The following is a 16,101-nucleotide window of genomic DNA, read 5'->3' on the forward strand; positions in this document are numbered from 1 at the left end:
GGACAGCTAGGAAGGGTCTCTGATAAGATGATGTTGAGACTCAAAAGAAGTGTAGGAGAAGTCCATATGAGGTATCTGGGCCAGGCGCAAAGGTCCCAAGGTAGAAGTGTGCCTAGTAAATTCCAGGTAGAGCAAGTATGACTAGAAAAGAGTGTGTGAGAGAAAGAGGGGTAGGAAATGAGATTAGAGAGAAAATAATTGGGCCTGTTCATATAGAGCTTTCTGAGGCATGTTAAGAACTATGGATTTTACTTTAGTAACATGAGAAATCGTTACAGAGTTTTGAACATGTGTAACAATTCGAATGTTACTTTAGAAGGATCATACTGGGTACAATATGGACTATACGTTAAAAGGGACAAATATAGAAGCAAAGACTAATTAGGAGACTATAACAATGTCCAGGAGAGAGATAGTAGTGGGGACCAAGGTGGTGGTGTTGATGAGAAGAGGCAAAACTTCTGGAGATGTTTCTAAAGCAGAGGCACCAATATTTCCTGATGGATCGGACTGGAGTATGAGAGAGAGAGGAATCAAAGACGGCGTCTAGGTTTTTGGAATAAGCCAACTGTTAGTATGGATTTGTCATTTGCTAAGATGAAAAACACTAAAGGAGCAGCAAATCTGGGGAGGAACACAAGAGTTCGTGTTAAATTTGAGATGTCCATTAGACATTCAAGTGGAGAAGACCATAAGTGGGAAGTTAGAATATATAAATTTAGCCTTTAGAGGAGCAGTCAGGCTGGAGATATAAATTAGGAAGTCATTAGCATAAAGTATATACTCAAAGTCATGATAATGGATGAGATTGTTAAATGAATGAGTGCAGATAGAGATGAAAAAATCCAAGGACTGAGCCTTAAGGCACTCCGGCTTTTAGAAGTCAGACAGGTAAGGAGGAACTGGCAGAGAGGACAAAAGGAACAACCAGTAAAGTAAAAGGAGAACTAAAGGAGTAGTATCCTGGAAGTCAAGTGAGGTTTCTAGGGGAAAAAAAAAAAGGGAATGACAATCTCTGTCATATGCTGCTGAAAGGTCAAGTAAGATGAGGATTTAAGAGTTGATCATTAAGAAGTGGTAACATGGTGGTCAATGCTGACTTTGGCAGAAGTTTCCATGGGACTGAAGGAGATGAAAATCTGATAAGTGGGATTCAAAAGAGAATGGGAAACAGGAAGTAGGGACAGTGACCATAAGCTACCTTTTAAATGAGTTTTGCTATAAAGGGAGCCAGATAATAAAGGGTGGTAACTTTAGGAGGATATGAGGTCAAATTTGGAGTTTTAAAGGTTGGTCGATATTTTTTTTTTATTTTTAATATTTTTATTTAAAATATTTTTATTTTAAATATTTATTTATTTTTGAGACAGAGGGAGACAGAGCGTGAGCAGGGGAGGGGCAGAGAGAGAGGGAGACACAGAATCCGAAACAGGCTCCAGTCTGTGAGCTGTCAGCACAGAGCCCAATGCAGGGCTCGAACCCATGAACCGTGAGATCATGACCTGAGCTGAAGTCAGACACTTAACCAACTGAGCCACCCAGGTGCCCCAAAGGTTGGTCGATATTAGAGCAGGTTTGTCTGATGATGGTAATGATTCACACAAGAGGAAAATATTGATGGTGCAAAGGAGAGAAAGGGACAATTACTGAGTTAATTGAGAGTTAAATCAGTATGCTTGATAACAACATATCCCTGAAAACTTCTGGCATATTGGGAGACCAGCTCAACAATTCAATCCCTAATCCTATCCCTCATCTCTCATCAAATCACAAAACTGAAAGGCCTTAACAATCATCTAGTCCAAACCTCTCCATTTGATAAGAGGAAGCTGAGACATGGAAGGTAATCACACTTGCCAAAGCCATTCAACCAGTGAGAGGGGCAGTTGGCCTTTCCACCTCACATGCATCCTCCAGTGTCCTTAAAAAGCGAGGTGAGAGAAGCAATGTCTCCTTTTCATCTTGGTCTTCTTTACTTTTATTTTCTTATGTTTTTAATTTTTTCTTTTCTTTTTTTTTTTTTTTTTTTTGAGAGAGAGAGAGACGGAGTATGAGTGTGACAGAAGGGACAGAGAGAGAGAGAGGGAGACACAGGATCCAAAGCAGGCTCCAGTCTCTAAGCTGTCAGCACAGAGCCTGACGCAGGGCTTGAACTCACGGATGGTGAGATCATGACCTGAGCTGAAGTCTGGTGCATAACCAACTGAGCCACCCAAGGGCTCCTCATCTTGGTCTTCTAATGCCTCCTCTTGGAAGCCAGAGGGATTGGCCTGTCTAGCACTCCTCCATTAGAGGCAGGAAGACTGACCTGCAGGTGTCACACGCAGCATGGTGGAAGTTCTAATGTGAGCAGCACTGGAATCCCAGTCAATATAATTGAGCAGGATCTTAACGAGCTTTTAGGTGGCATTCATCTAAAGAGTCTCAATGTTGGAGTCTGAAACCAAGACTAGTCTGAAACCAAGATTAGTTATAATCTGAATTGATCACCTCCTCTGGACAACCATTTTTTTTCCCTCCCAAGCGTGGCTGAACGCTTTTAACACAGCCCTACCAAATGCCAACATAACCTAGTTACTAGACAACTCCTAAAAGTCATTTGTATTGTATTTCATGATCCAAGTATCTCAGCACCAAAGGGACATCAAGAGGCTCCAGAAAAAATACAAACATATATAGGTAAGGTGTAAATCAAATGAAGTAAATATGACTCTTCTAGGTTGCTCAGATTAAAATAAATTCCATGGGACAACTTAACTTGATACTTACTGATACTGGACCAGGTGAACATCAAGAGATATACATTCTTATTTCAGTTTCCCTCTTCATTTCTCTACTCTGGTCATATTTGAGCTTCCTTGGCCTCAATATTTTATGATCCAAAAACAGAGAGATACTTCCTGTCTAATTATAACAAATAAATTATAGCAAAAAATAGGGAAAATCCCACAAAGTCACTTTAAAGTCATCAAAACACAAGCATAAATTCAGGACAAGTTATTCTTCCCAATAATATCCCTCTGTAGGTATAGCCTATGGGTAAACTCTCAAAACTTTGGTATGTTTAAGGACAAAGCAATTTAAAGGCAACTGAAATATTTAAAGTTATAAAAAGTGACAAAATTTTTATATAATAATGACAATACTAAAGACATAGGCTATACTTTCTTGAAATTTATTCCATTTTAAGGAACCATAGCTATTCACTCAAGGCTTAAGCTCCCAGAAAGCCACTAAAGCAATTTTTTAAATTATTGATATTGTTTAAATGCTGGATGGCATTACCATCAAAATTCTAATTTTGATTGCTTTAGATGATAAAGATGATGACAATGGAGAAATAACTAAACTCCACATAATATTCACAAGGAAAACGAAATAAATTCAGGGACACATGGGTGGCTCAGTCAGTTAAGCGTATGACTTCAGCTCAGGTCATGATCTCATGTCTCGTGGGTTTGAGCCCCACATTGGGCTCTGTGCTGACAACTCAGAGCCTGGAGCCTGCTTGGGATTCTGTGTCTCCCTCTCTCTCTGCTCCTCCCCTGCTCATTCTCTGTCTCTCAAAAATAAATTTTTTAAAATGTTAAGTAAAAACTTTAAATAATTGATAATTAATTAATAATTAAAAAGGAAAATAAAATAAATTCAATGGTGTGTTGGCCACGAAAACCATCCTACTTGTTTTCATACTATCTATATAATGGTGAACTAATTCTCAAGTCTTCCTATTATTAGAATGGAAGGCTGGCAGATAACACTTGGAAAAGAAAAGTAAATATTGTTTGATATCAGAAAGAAAGTTACATGCTCTTCCAAGTTGGAAATAACTTGTGAACTAAGGATGGTTGTAATTTCCTCAAGGCTCTAACCTATGGCTTTTCATTCTTGGCACTAAAGGCGATAAACATGGGAGAAAATTAAAATTAAGATCATGTCCCTTTTTTGGGGTTGCCTGAGTTGCTCAGTTGATTAGGCATCTGACTCTTGACTTTGGCTCAGGTCATGCGCTCACAGGTGGTGGGATCAAGCCCCACATGGGACTCTGCACTGACAGTGCAGAGCCTGCTTGAGATTCTCTCTCTCACTCTCCCTTTCTCTCTCTCTCAGCCCCTCCCTCATTCGAGCTTGTATGCATGCATGCTCTCTCTCTCTCAAAATAAATAAACATTAAAAAAAGAATATGTCCTTTTCTCATATTACCAAATAAATCCAAGACTAAGGATATTGAGATCTGGTAAGCTGAAATATTCATTTTAAAACAAGATATTTGTATAAAAATGGTATCAGTTGGAAGAGAAGGCCTTTCACGCTCAGCATTACAAACTTATTCCTAACAAAATATATATATTTATATATATAAAGGAACCAGTGTTTCAACTATTGGAAAGTCCTGTCCCAAAGAAAGTTTCTGCCCAACTTTCTAAGCCTAGGTAGTTCAAAGAATAAAGAAACTTTGGGTGTTCATTTGAATAATTCGACAACAATATTTGTAACCTAGGTATGAGATATGGGTATTTTGCTTTGCTTTCTCCTCTTGCAAAATTGGGCATTGAAATAAGAGGAAGACAATTGCTGGAAGAGAATAAAAAAGAGGAACCAGTTTTCAATAGTTGTTTCCACTAATTTTTCTAATATTTTCCCTCCTGTGCTTGCAACTTTACCTTTCAGCATTGTTTGGCCTTTTTGTTTATTTGGTGTATCTATTTGTTTTGAGAGATTGGGGGGGGGGTGCAGAGAGAAAAGGAGAGAGAGAGAGAATCCCAAGCAGGCTCAACACTGTCAGCACAGAGCCCCACATGGGGCTCGATCCCACCAACTGTGAGATCATGACCTGAGCCAAAATCAAGAGTGACACGCTTAACCCACTGAGCCATCCAGGCGCCCCAGCATTGTTTGGCCTTTTAAAAACTGGTTAGAAATTTGTAATAACATTACAACTCTACCTCCTTTTTGGAAAATAAATTCCAACAATCTATTGTACATTCTAGATATACAATACGATTCATTACAATGAATGCTAGGATCTCAAAAAGATTCCTCTTTCTGGAGCAATGCAAGTAGCCGAGTTCTCCAATGATCAAAAGAGTCATCTACAAGAAATGATTGCCCAGGGCATAAGTTTATACTTCATTGCCTCCAAGTGACGCTCAGGTGCAGAAAAGTTGCACACAGAGCTCCCTTTGACACACACAGATGTGAGAAAGGAATGAAGTGTGACTCCGGGCGTTCCATTTGCTTCTTCAGCCCGTTCGCAAAACTGCGTGGCGTCCGGCGTTGGCACAAACGCAGGTGGATGGTGAGCAAGCCCTGGCAGTGAGAGGAACGCTAGGGATCTTTGCGGGTCTGGCCAAGACCCTCCCCCTGCCGCCTAAAAGGGACGTCCCAACCCTTGGGCTGGGGATTAGGACGGTACCACACCCGGCTCGGGGAAGCCGCTGCGGCGACCAGAGCCCCCGCCCAGGGACAGCCGAACTCCGGAGCTGTAGAGCTCGAGGCCTCGCCTCTGCCCCTACGCCCGGCGAGCGGAGAGGAGGAACGCCCGGGCCTTCTCGGATCCCTCTCCCTTCCTTCCAGGGTTGGACGCACGCGGCGGTCAGTCTGATTTCCCACGGAGGTGGAGAGGAAAAGCTCGCCCCAGACCTCCGCGCAAGACCCTTGCCTCGTCTCTGTGGACATTCAGGCTGCTCTAATGCCTACTTAGTGGTCGGCTTGCGTCGCCTGGACGCACTCATAGAAAGCCGCGCGCGGCCACAGAAGCCTCCGCTGAAGTGAGTCCTCTGTGGACTCGCCCGTCCCCTGCCCGGCACTACCACTTGCTACTCGCACTCGGTACCCGCCCCCGCCTCCTCGCTCCCTTGGCTGGAGCGCCGCTCACTTGTAGAGGGTAGAGTGCGTGGAGCCGGGCCCTTGGGTCCCGCGGCTCCCAAATCTCCACGAACGTTGAGTCGGGGTTGGGGGAATCCGGGGTGCCGAAACCTGAGCAAGCCAGTGCCCTCACCACTGTACCAGGCTGGCGTCAGACTCCCAAGGCAAGAAGCCCTTTAAAATAATTTCATTAAATGCATTTTACTGATAAAGGCTTAAATGATAACAGGAGAAGCCAGAAGTCACATTCGTTTGTTAAAGTTTGAGGAGCAGACCTCTCAGCGTGAGCACCCTATGTTCATGCATCATTCATGCTTTCCATGAAGACGTAATGAGTGCTTATTATGGGGCAGCTGTGCTAGTGCTTGAGAAGCATTATTCTAGGCCCTTCCAGGCCCTTCACATATGATCTCTCCCCGCGTTTTCAGGAACACTGCAAGGTAACTGTAGACAGCGTTTGAAAGGTCCGCAAAGCTTGGTGATCATTGTAAATAAAGATCACACACAGGAAAAAGTTGGCCAGTTCACTTTCGCGGTCCCAGGCTCATTTGGAGTCAGACGCAGGTTTTGGTGCTAGGGGAAAAAAATAGACCAAGATCAAGGACTTGGTGCGCGTCAGTTAACTTCCTCAAGCAATACCAGAGAGACTCCAAGGACTATTTTCATCATAATTATTGTTTCTTTTTTAAGAAAAAGGTTTGAATGTGTAAATTAATTCCACTTAGTCAAAGAGTTACAACCACAGATGAGTAACCTGCACTCAATGTAAGTATTCATACCCTAAGGCTAAATACAGAAAATCGATGACTGTGGCTGTAAACGGTAGTGATTGTTTTCCTGTGTCCATGGTGGGCCATTTGATTTTGTATATTATGAAACACAAAGAAGGCATGCTTATCAAGAAGGAAGACTTTTGTCTTTACGAAACTTCGGCAGGTGAAAATGTTGAAATTGGCAGTTGAAATACCTGGTGAAGTCTAACATCCTTAAGTAAGACACAAGTGACAGGAGGGTACAGATGCAAAAAACCTGGTGAGAGATTAATTCTTCCTTTGCTAGCCCCCCCCCCCCCGCCCCCCGAACTCGCCACACAATGTTAGTGCTGGCGGTGTTTGGAGACGTCAGGCACAGGTAATAGGCTTCAGAACTCTTTGCTTCAGTGAAAACTAGTGTGTTCCCTGGGCTTCCGAGGCCGGGCAGGTTGGCAAGGCTGGCTCAGGGAGGAGGAGACTCACACACCGCCCTGCGTGCTGGTCGGCTGCTGCTTCCTCGGCCAGAACCAGTGTTTCAGCCGTGCCCCCTCTTCGGGGTCTCTCGCCGCTATTCAGGGTGTAAGATACAAGAACTCCAAGTTCTCTTTGGAATGCCGTCCGTGAGACTGGCGCCCGGGCACAGCGGGTTTCTCTGGCTCCAGCTAAAACCTGAGGCTTAGAGAGGAAGCACCACAGCGGCTGTTCGCCCCTTCGGACCGAGGTGAAAGCACCTCCGGGAGGACGCTGCAGCACCGCCCGCGGGAAGCGGCGCAGGGCTGCGCAGTGCCCCAGCCGCCCTCTAGGCTGCGCTTCGGGCACTTTCCCGGCTTCAAAGCCGAGTTCTGGCCTCATCCAGAGCGGAGTGGGTGAGGTCGCGAGGAAGAACTTTGGATATTTTTAACTGTTTTTGTTTTTGTTTGGAGGATTTTTTGTTTGTTTGTTTTTTTGAAGCCCCGCTGCTGTTCTGGTCCGCAGCCTGGTGGAAGCGGGGGAAGGGCATCGCTCCCTGGAGTCCTGGAGGCCTGAGCCTCAGCTGGGCCGACGCGGTCGACAGGTGTGTGCCGCCGAACCCTGGAGCACCGAAAGGCGTCGGGAGGCCAGAGCGGAACGCCCGGGGCTAGTCCTTCGGGAGGAATCATCTGGCGTTTAAGCCTCTCCTGGGTCTGTTCCTGGCACTGCAGATCTGTGCGCGCTGCGGGCACCAGAGGAGAGTGAACCGGGCGGAGACAGACCCTGCAGTCGCGCACGCCACCCAGCGCTGCCCTGCGCTAGTCTCAGTCCAGAGTTCCCTCTGTTAGGCAGAGCACTTCGCATCTGGTTTTGTTCACTAGTGTCGGCCTCCGAAGGAAGCGCGGTGTGTTCGTTACCTTCCTATTCCCAGCAACTAGAGCTGTAACCCGCGCACAGAAGCGCTCAGTAAAATAATGGTTCATTCATTTAACAAGTGCTGAGTGCCCACCATGTGCGGGGCACCGATACTGACTTACTTGAACCACACAAACAAGGCATCTGGACTCAGCACGCCTATATTCACAGTTAGTTGAATGAATGAAGAATCAGGAATCAAGAAGAGCTGTAGCAAAGATGGCAGCTCTGGGCCACCTTTCCATAGGTCACCTCAGAAAGGACAGGAAAGGAAAACAGGGTCCGGGAGATAGAACTAGAACCATCCCCTCCCTCTTTCTTGTGTCTCCAGGGAGAAAGAAAGGACTAAGGTAAGTGGTGATGGGAGGGATCTCCTGCAGAGATCGACTCTGCCTTCTCCAGGCAAACTACCTACTTTCTTATGGCATTAAGTGCTCTGGTCTGAATGTTTGAGTCCTCCCAAAATTAATATGTTGAAACCTAACGTCCAGTGTGATGGTATTAGGAGGTGGGGACTTAAGGAGGTGCTTGGGTCATGACAGTAGCCCCCTCAGTCTCAGAAATGGGATTAGTGCTCTCAAAAGAGACCCCGGAAAGATCCTTTCCCTTTCTGCCATGTTATAAAGACACAAGGAAAAGACTGTGCTGTGAACCAGGACGTGGGCTCTCACCAGACATCAGTCTGTGTCACGATCTTGGACTTCCCAGCCTCCAGAACTGTGAGAAATATGTTTACTGTTATCAAGCCGCCCCAGTTTATGGCATTTTGTTAAACATTCTGAATGGACTAAAATGGTCAGTGTATTATATATACTAGGGAGGGAGCATCTGTCTTTAAGGTCTAAATGTGATCTGCCATCCTACTCCCAGGACATATTAAGACAAAGACAATAAATTAGATGAAAAGGGGGAATGAGGAGAAAGGAGTTCAGTTTAATGACTAAAAACAAAAAGAGGGGCACCTGGGTGGCTCAGTTGGTTAAGCATCAGACTTCAGCTCAGGTCATGATCTCATGGTTCATGAGTTTGAGCCCCACATCAGGCTCTGTGCTGACAGCTCGGAGCCTGGAGCCTGCTTCAGATTCTGTGTCTCCCTCTCTCTCTGCTCCTCCCCTGCCTCAAAAATTAATATTAAAAAAACAAAAAGAATGGTAGGATTAACATTATGCCCCATTATCCCTTACCAAAAAACACTGTGAGTTTAAGTCTTATGAATATTTTACCATAGATTAAGGACTGATAATTAAAGGAATTAGAATCACAAAATAAGTACATCCTCACCCTGACAACCACACCCTGAAGTGGAAGTCGTGATAATACTAATTACTCCACTTCCTCTTAAACTACTTTAGCCTCTGGCTTTGAAAAGATCTGGGCCTGTGTTCTGTGCCTAGATCTTACTGTAAAAGGTGACTGAGTAATGACACAGAGAGGTCAATGGCATTGAAAGAAAATAAATGTTATTCGCAGTTCCCCTAGAAACAAGAGGCGTAGCTCGCCACACAAAGCTACAGGAGGAACACGAGGTTTGGGTCAGGAAGCAGAGGCTGGAGCAAGAAGTATATTTAGGTCAGAGTCTTTACTTGGGTTCCTGTGGGAAAGGTAAGGCAGGGCAGGGTGAACAGTTTAAGACTGGCTAGTTTGAATAATTTTCTTGGGTTTGGGGCTATATGGGTGGTCTCTAGTTGCCTGGCACTTGGCCCTGGGATGATGAAGGCAGAGGAATATTGCCTCCTGGGGTATTTTGAGCTATTCTTAGGTGTGGATCTGGATTGGTTAGTTTGCTTTAAAAAAAAATATTTTAATGTTTATTTTTTGAGAGAGAGAGAGAGAGACAGAGGGCGAATGGGGGAAGGTCAGAGAAAGTGGAAGACAGAATCTGAAGCAGGTTCTGAGCTGTCAGCATAGAGCCTGATGCAGGGCTTGAACTCATAGACTTTGGAGATCATGATCTGAGCAGACAGCCCTTGGATTGGTTAGTTTGCATTAAAAAAAAAATTTTTTTTTTTTACATTTATTTATTTTTGAGAAACAGAGTGAGACAAAGCATGAGCGGGGCAGGGGCAGAGAAAGAAGGAGACACAGAATCTGAAGCAGGCTCCAGGCTCTGAGCAAGTGGTCAGCACAGAGCCTGATGGGGGGCTCGAACTCACGGACCGAGAGATCATGACCTGAGTCGGACACCTAGCCGACTAAGCCACCCAGGTGCCCCTAGTTTGCATTTTAAAGACATGCTGTGAGCTGGAACCTTTGCAATCTCTAAGAATTGGGGCTAGCTCTGGTAAAGATAGTCTCTCCCGAGCCAGAAAGATTTTTTAAGATATCAAAACATGATAATATAGAGAAAATAAGAAATATGATTAATACAGCCTGGGGTAACAAAAAGGGACAGAAGTTTCCTGTGTTCTTTAAACAGAATGTCCCCGAGAGTCTAACCTCTGGGCAACATACTTTTCTTCTCCTCAGCTCCAGAAGATGGCTTTGGAAAAGAAGTTGATTAGTTTGGGTGAAGGGGTGATGGAATCAAGTGAAAAAGTCACAGGTTCAGAGTGAAACAGTGCAAGAATGAAGCTATTAGCCAAACTTATGGTGGAATGTTGGGGTAGATTTGCACCATAATCAAGTCTGTATGGTGGGGTTGAGCTGGTTTTTTCCAAAGGAGTGGTTCCCTATCTAATGGACTTCTTTTTTGTTTTTAAGTTTGTTTATTTTGAGAGAGAGCACAAGCTGGGGAGGGGCAGAGAGAAGGAGAGACAGAATCTCAAGCAGGCTCCACACCATCAGTGCAGAGCCCCATTTGGGGCTTGAACTCACAAACTCTGAGATCATGACCTGAACAGAGATCAAGAGTTGGAAGCTTAACCAACAGCGCCACCCAGGTGCTGCGGGGCTTCTTTGAATTTGAATTTGAGACTGTAAAGCCTTTCACTTATTCAACAAATCACATTTTCCAAAGAACTCCGTATATGGTCCCAACATTGGGAAGTAGGCCCAGCAGGTATTCTTATTCTGATTTTAAAGCTGAGGCTTAGATAAATTAAGTGATTTGTCCAAAGCTGTGTGGTTAGGTAAAGAAGAACCCTTGTTAGCATCTCGGTCTGATGCTTAGCTCAGTGCTTTGCGTGCCATTGCTAAACAATATATTTATATTTCAGCAAGTACATTTTTAAAAATGTTATTAATACATATTTATTGAGGGGTTGCTAGTAATTAAATGCTCAGTACAGTGAGAGGGCATTTTGGGAGTGTGATAGTTGCTAGTCAATCTATTTGATATTGACACAAAGCTGGTTTGTTCCTTCTTGGCAGTATCAGTGTGACCAAATACACAGATTGGTATTTCATCTTGGCTCCACATGCTATCTACGTAGGCCTGGGTTCCTTACTTAACCTTTCAGCCTAAATTTTGTCGTCCATAAAAAGAGCATAGTATCTACTTAATAGGTTTGTTAATAGGACTAAATTAAATATGTACATGTAACTGTTATTGACTATGATAATTTGATTTCATATAGATAGAAAATCAGGAATTGATCACCCAGTAACTGAATAAGGATTTCCGTAGTTGATAATGTGAATTTAGAGAACTCATAATAAAAGGTTTCTAACATTATTAAATTTGTCATTTGTAAGGAGAGATAGTAGCAGAGCATTAACCCACCAAAATCAAGTATTTTCTATTACAATTTGACTGAACTATGACTTTCAAATTAAACTTGTAAGTCATCTAATCCAAGACAATTCTCTTACTGACCATGGATACCTGATTTTCTTGCCTCCAGTGTTGCCAACTAATCACCTCTTGTTAAATAAATAGTCCCATAAGACCATTTAAAGCCTTTCATTATGTGCTATAATCCTTGATATTCCTCCTCCTATCACATCAGAAAGAGAGAAAAGAAGATAAGAAAAATATAATGTTTCTCAACCTTGGCACTATGGGGGTTTGGGGCTGGATAATTCATTGTTGTGGGGGGCTGTCCTCTGTATTGTAGAATGTTTAGTTACATCCGTGGCCTCTACCCGATAGATGCCTAGAATGCCCTCCCCACAGTTGTGACAAGAAAAATGTCTCCAGACAATCCCAAATGGTTCCACGAAGGTCAAAATAACCCCCAGTTACAAACCATTGACGTACAGCTACAACAATCAGCAGCAGCAGAAAAAGGACTGATTTTTTTTCCCTCCAAATGCTACAGTTTAAGACCAAGGAAGTCCTTTCCCAGAAGTTCTCAGTGGAGTTTTCCTCTGTTGCCCAGGATTGTCACATTCCTATGCCTAACCCAACCACATGCAAGGCAAATGGGAGCCAGCACTGCCCTTAGATTCAGTTGAGTGAGATTCTGCTCCAGCCCATGTCTCACAGCCTTGTAATTTAGAATATATATAATTTTTACAATTAACCTTTTTCAAATAATTTAAATTTATGGAAAAATTGCCAAGAGAGTACGGAAAGTTCCTGTATATCCTTTACCCCATTCTCCCTCATATTAGCTTCTCATATGCCTGTGGTACATTTGTCAAAATTAAGAGGTTAATATTGCTATTACTATTGTAATATTACTATTAACTAAGTTCATTACTTAGTTTATTAACTATTACTATTAATTAAGTTCCACACTTTCTTCAGATTTTTCCCACCAATGCTCTTTTTCTGTTCTAGACTCCCACCCAGGATACCACATTCAGTCATCAAGTCTCCTTAGTTCTCTCTGGTTATGGGGTTATGGGCCATTGGAAGGAAGTCCACAGATGTAAAGTGTTCTTCTCATAACATTATGTCAGGAATATATACTATCATTGTGATTGATCACTGCTATTGTTAATTTTAATATTTAGTTAAAGTAGTGTTTGCCAGGTATTTCCATTATAAAGTTACTGTATAAGTAACTTTGGAAGTTACTTTGGAAACAAGCCACTACGTTCAGCTCATATTCAAGGGGACAGGGACTAAGTTCCATCTTATGATGGGGATAATATTTACATATATTGTTTGGGATTCTTCAGTTAAAAATTTTATCTCTTTTTATCCATTTATTTATTCAATTATATGTTTCTATCAGTATGGATTCAGGTATATATATTTTGTTATGTGGGTTATGTTACTACATTATTTTGTTTTGTTGCTCGCATTGTTTCAGCTTAGGCTATTGGGCTCTCTTTCAGGTCAACTCCTGTTTTTTTGTTTAATGTTTGTTTGTTTATTTATTTATTTATTTATTTATTTATTTATTTAGAGAGCACAGATGTGCACAAGCAGGGGAGGGGCAGAGAGAGGGGGAGAGAGAGAATCCCAAGCAGGATCTGTGCTATCATCGTGGAGCCTGATGCAGGGCTTGATATCATGGACCCATGAGATCATGACCTGAGCCAAAACAAAGAGTTGGACACTTAACTGACTGAGCCACCTAGGCGCCCCTGACTTGTGTTTTTTTGACACATTCCTAAAATTTCTGTATGTTTTGAGTACTTCCTTCCTCCCTTGCTGGTAGTATGAGTCAGGACTATCTTGTATTTTCTCTGCTTAGTCTTAGAATTAGCCATTTCTCCAAGGATCCTAGGTTCCTTTTGTTAGAGAGCAGTATTTACAAACCAGGATTTGGGTGTGAGTATGCTCTTTGCAATTGGATTTCAGTGCATCCAATTCCTCTCAGCAGGTGGAGCTATGCATATGTATACAAATATATACGAACTTATGTATAATTACTTCCATACCTGTGTGTGTGTGTGTGTGTGTGTGTGTGTGTATATATATATAAGCAGAGCTAATTCTGTAATCTCTCATTCTAATCATTACCATAGAGTTCATTATTTTTTTCCTCTATGAGTTATAACTTGTTTCTCCCACAGTGAGAAACCTGGCCTCCATTATGTACAGAAAAGGGAGGCAGAAGAGTCAATGTGAGGGTGATGGTTTGTGAGAGTTAATTGGCATTATTAGCTTTTAGAATGATGGGGTGCATGGGTGGCTCAGTCAATTAAGTGTCTGACTTTGGCTCAGGTCATATAATCTTACAGTTCAAGGGTTCAAGCCCCAAATTAGGCTCTGTGTTGACAGCTCAGAGCATGGAGCCTACTTCAGATTTTGTGTCTCTCTGTCTCTCCTCCACTCTCTGTGGAGACACTCTCTGTCTCTCTCTCAAAATAAATAAATAAACCTTCAAAATTAAAAAAAAAGAAAAGAAGAGAAAATGAAAGGGGGCATTAACTAAGGAATGTGGGCAGCCTCTGGAAACTGGAAAAGGCAAGAAAAACAGATTCTCCTCTAGAGCTTTTACAAAGGAACACAGCCTTGATGATACCTTTATTTTAGCTCAGTGAGACACGCACATTTAGGTCTTCTGAGCTCCAGAAATGTAAGATAAAAAAATTGTGTGTGTCGTTTTAAGCCACTAAGTTCATAGTAATTTGTTACAGCAGCCATAGGAAACTCACATAGACACTCTGTCAATCTGACCTTTCTGACTTCCATTTATATATTCTATATGTTTTCCTTTCTTACTTTCTTGTTTAAGCAAAATCACATAATTACTTAGTGTTAACCTTTAGTTGCAATCACTATTCAGACATTTCCCAGGTGGATCACCTTGACTGGATTTAAGGTGTTTACCAATTATTTGGAATTTTTTTCTTCTGGGGAATCTTCTTAGAAATGGGCCATTCTTGGGGTGCCTGGCTGGCTCAGTTGGTTAAGTGTCCATCTTCGGCTCAGGTCATGATCTTGTGGTTTGTGGATTCAAGCTCCGCCCTGCAATGGGCTCTGTGCTGACAGCACAGGGCCTGGAGCTGCTTCGGATTCTTTGTCTCCCTCCGTCTCTCTCTGCCCCTCCCCTGGTCGTGCGCTCTCTCTCTCTCTCTTTCTCAATAAATAAATAAATAAATAAATAAATAAATAAATAAATATTTACAAAATTAATTTAAGAAATGGGCCATCTTTGGGTCCTGGGAATCTTCATACAATAAGAACAGTAGGCTCAGGCTGCCCGGTTTCTTAATGATATACACTGTGTTCTCTCAAAGGCCATTCTAGACTAACTAGAAACAGGAAAGTGAATTCTGGAATCCCTAAACTATTTTGGAACTCCAGACCTAGAAGTATACAGGGAAGAAAAATGCCTCATGGCATAAATAAACTGGCACTTTGCAAATCAACGTATTTGATTATTGTTACCTGTGGAGTGCAGAGGGGTTAAAATGTCAAAGGCTAGTACTAAGAGATAGAGTACCTCTTTGTATCAAGGTATTACTATTTTTATTCTAGCTGAAAACAGAGTTCTTTATAGTCCAAATTGTAGAATCTAAACTTCTTTTAAATAATAAAAGCTAAATGGTAAAAGTTATTGTTAATACCATGTACTAGGCACTATTCTAATTTCATTTAAGGTTCATTTCTTTTTAAGTGTTTATTTATTTTTGAGAGAGAGAGAGAGAGACCCCAAAGTGTGAGTGGGTGAGGGTCAGAGAGAGAGGGAGACACAGAATCTGAAGTAGGCTCCAGGCTTTGAGCTGTCAGCACAGAGCCCGATGTGGGGCTTGAACTTACAAACTGTGAGATCATGACCTGAGCTGAAGTCGGCCACTCAACCTACTGAGCCACCCAGGCATCCCCCACTTAGGGTTCATTTAAACCTCACCAGAACTCTATGATTTAGTAACTCTGATTATCCCTATTTTACAGAAGAAGAAACTGAGATTCAGTGTGATTAAGTAGTTTGACCAAGGTTATTGGCATAGACTGAATGTAAATTCATATGTGGAAGTTCTGATACCCAGGGGTATTTAGAGGTGGGGCCTTTGGGAGTTAATTAGGTTTAGATGAGATCATAAGGGTGAGGCCCTGATGATAGGATGATCCTTATTCTCTCTCTCTCTCTCTGCCAGGTGAGGACTCAATGAGTGGGTACCCATCTGCAAGTCAGAAAGACAGTTCTCTACAGGAACCAAATCTGCTGGCACCTTGATCTTGGACTGTGAGAAATAAATATCTGTTGCTTAAGCCACCCAGTGTGTGGTATTCTGTTACAGCAGTCTAAGCTGACTAAGATAGTTACACAACTAGTAAATGCCAGAGCTATTACTGGAACTTGATCAGTCTAGTTTAGGGACTGAGTTCTTT

The sequence above is a fragment of the Acinonyx jubatus genome, chromosome B2, assembly GCF_027475565.1.
Source record: "Acinonyx jubatus isolate Ajub_Pintada_27869175 chromosome B2, VMU_Ajub_asm_v1.0, whole genome shotgun sequence".
Lineage (NCBI taxonomy): Eukaryota > Metazoa > Chordata > Mammalia > Carnivora > Felidae > Acinonyx > Acinonyx jubatus.